General features: G+C 43.6%; 1 pseudogene; it reads left to right on the forward strand.

Annotated features, from left to right (window-relative positions):
- The first annotated feature begins 1873 nt into the window (after positions 1 to 1873).
- Positions 1874 to 3151, forward strand: LOC114635197 (annotated as a pseudogene).
- Positions 3152 to 3559: the final 408 nt, after the last annotated feature.

Consider the following 3559-nt stretch of genomic DNA (forward strand, 5'->3'; position numbering starts at 1 on the left):
CTTCTTCTTCTTCTTCTTCTTCTTCTTCTTCTTCTTCTTCTTCTTCTCGTTCCCCTGCACTTTCCTCCTCCTCCTTCTTCTTCCTCCATCTTCTGCCTTCTTCTTCCTTTATTTTATTAGACTATTAACTTGAAATTTACTTTTGGGGAATTTCATACTCGTATACAATATATTATGATCACACACACCATCATTTTCTCCTCCAATTCCATTCTCAGTTCCCTTCATACTTACCCCCTCATAGCATCATGTGATCTTAAAAAATCTGCACTACTGTGACCAGTTAGTGCTACTTATATGTGCATGGGTATGTGGTCATCTATGGGAGTATGGGCAAACTGCTAGTAGCTACACCATATCACAAAAGGACAAAAACAAATCTTCTTCCACAGTTGCAATAAGTTGCCAACAGTAACTCAGTTAGCATGATTCTCAAGAGAGCCTATGTTTCCCACACTGGAATCCTGACAGACATGCCCCTGTGTGGGACTATAGCTCCTGTGGGCTCATGGGTACCATGACCATGCTATTTCCACAAGACAGCATTTCACATCAGTCTTCCCAGGCTCCTAGCATTTGCATCTTTCCTCCCTCCCTCTTCCCCGATGTTCCCCAAGCTACTGTGAAGAAGCTGACAAATATGTCCCATTTAGGGTTGAGTATTGTTAGAGTCTCTTATTATAAGCATGTTGACCAGTTAAAAGTCTCTTCTTTAGGTGCTGCTTACTTTTAAAAGAAACATTTTTAGTTAAGGTTGACAGTGGCCCAGGCCCACAGTGTAAACATATATTTAGAAAGCAATTTGATAGCATGGGCCTCTACAGCCTAGGGTGACTTTAACAGCCATGGGCTTTGAAAAAGGTTTACAGTACTGTACAGGCATGAATGCTGTCCCGTGGAGCAGGCCTCAAATCCCATCAGAAATCAGATGGTTACCTCACAACAGTCATGCGAGGATTGTACTGATGGTTACATCTTACTGGGCAGGCGGGTATTGGAACACACAGGGTCCAATGCTGTGTAAGATCATTGATGTCTTTCTCTCCAGCATTATGAATAGCACATTCTGGCACTATGAACACTAGACAACAAGGAGGAATTTTCCTGCCAATTTGAGATTGGTTTCTCTATGTCCTACAATCAAACTATACGACATTTAGTTATGGTGGGTAACCAAGAGCAAGGGCATTAGCTTGTATTGTTTTGTTGGCATATGGTCCTCCCTGACCAATAACTCATAGTACTCATGTCTGGTACTGCAATTTTGTTTAATGGTCCGTATTTTCTGGAAACAGCATTGCATTTTCATACAGCTCGCCTCCATTTGAAGTCAATTTTTAAAGCAGATACTATGTTAGTCTTGAAGTTAGTTTTGAAGTTAGTATGTTTCCGTGGGATTTTTTGGTAAATTCTTAGTTTGGGTTAATTGACTTCTCACCTTCTACTCTTCATGATCCCCTACCACTAGCCCCTCAGTCAACCCTCAGTATCCCCATTCTTTCATATCACACGTGTCCTCTCAGCCCCCCCCCCATTACCTTTTTTAATTGAGCTGCATGATAGAAGCTTTCCATGTGTCTTCTTCATGTATCACTCCTCAGGTTCCTTAGGATTAGCTCGTCTTCCTGATTTCCCTACTTAAGTTTTCCTGCTCCTATTCTTCTGCCTGTATACTTATGTTTTATCTGTCATCTATTATCATCCTGCAGTCTCAGCACCACCTTTCTATCCCTTGGAATTTTCGAGATCAACTTTAAATATTAAAAAAAAAGTATAGGTTCGCTCCGAGTCTCCAGGCTGCCTTGAGCTGAAGCGATCCTCCCTTTGCGTCCTCCGCAGTCCTCTGCCTCGCCGCCGCTCCGTCTCCTCAGTCACCTTCTCTCACCGCCGCCGCCATGAACGGGCAGCTCAATGGCTTCCATGAGGCGTTCATCGAGGAGGGGACGTTCCTCTTCACTTCAGAGTCTGTAGGGGAAGGTCACCCAGATAAGATTTGTGACCAGATCAGTGATGCTGTTCTTGATGCACACCTTCAGCAGGACCCTGATGCTAAAGTGGCTTGTGAAACTGTTGCTAAAACTGGAATGATCCTTCTTGCTGGGGAAATTACATCGAGAGCTGCCATTGATTACCAGAAAGTAGTTCGTGAAGCCATAAAGCACATTGGCTATGATGATTCTTCCAAAGGGTTTGACTACAAGACTTGTAATGTGTTGGTTGCCTTGGAACAACAGTCACCAGATATTGCCCAAGGTGTTCATCTTGACCGGAATGAGGAAGACATTGGTGCAGGAGACCAGGGTTTGATGTTTGGTTATGCCACTGATGAAACTGAAGAGTGTATGCCTTTAACCATTGTCTTAGCACACAAGCTAAATGCTAAACTGGCTGAACTACGCCGCAATGGCACATTGCCTTGGTTACGCCCAGATTCTAAAACTCAAGTGACTGTGCAGTATATGCAAGATCGAGGTGCTGTGCTTCCCATCAGAGTCCACACGATTGTTATATCTGTTCAGCATGATGAAGAAGTTTGTCTTGATGAGATGAGGGATGCTCTAAAGGAGAAAGTGATCAAAGCTGTCGTGCCTGCAAAGTACCTTGATGAGGATACAATTTACCACCTACAGCCAAGTGGCAGATTTGTTATTGGTGGGCCTCAGGGTGATGCTGGTTTGACTGGCCGAAAAATCATTGTGGATACTTATGGCGGTTGGGGAGCTCATGGAGGAGGGGCCTTTTCAGGAAAGGATTATACCAAAGTGGACCGCTCAGCTGCTTATGCTGCTCGTTGGGTGGCAAAATCCCTTGTTAAAGGAGGTCTGTGCAGGAGGGTTCTTGTTCAGGTCTCTTATGCTATTGGAGTTTCTCACCCATTGTCGATCTCCATTTTCCATTATGGCACTTCTCAGAAGAGTGAGAAAGAGCTATTAGAAATTGTAAAGAAGAATTTTGATCTTCGCCCTGGGGTCATTGTCAGGGATCTGGATCTGAAGAAGCCAATTTATCAGAGGACTGCAGCCTATGGCCACTTTGGTAGGGACAGCTTCCCATGGGAAGTGCCCAAAAAGCTTAAATATTGAAAGTGTTAGCCTTTTTTCCCCAGACTTGTTGGCGTAGGTTACAGAGAAGCCTTCAAGCTCTGAGGGAAAGGGCCTTTCTCCTAAATTTTTCTGTCCTCTTTCAGCTCCTGATCAGTTGCAGTCACTCTAATCAATGACATGAATTTTAGCTTTTGTGGGGGACTGTAAGTTGGGCTTGCTATTCTGTCCCTAGGTGTTTTGTTCACCATTATAATGGATATAGTGAGCATAGGTGACCCATGTAACTGCCTAGAAACAAACACTGTAGTGAATAATGCTTTGAAATCGAACCTTTGTGCCCTATCACCTAATCCTCCAAAGTCCTAATTGCAATTACTTTCCCACCAGATGCTGAAAATGTCCTTGTAATGTGCACGTAAAGTTCTTGTAGTTTGACTATAGACTCTGGCAATGCCACAGCCCTGTCAGCATGAATTTGTAATGTCTTGAGCTCTATTTATTGAATGTGAAGCCCC

This window comes from Grammomys surdaster, unplaced genomic scaffold (assembly GCF_004785775.1).
Source record: "Grammomys surdaster isolate TR1022 unplaced genomic scaffold, NIH_TR_1.0 1166, whole genome shotgun sequence".
NCBI lineage: Eukaryota > Metazoa > Chordata > Mammalia > Rodentia > Muridae > Grammomys > Grammomys surdaster.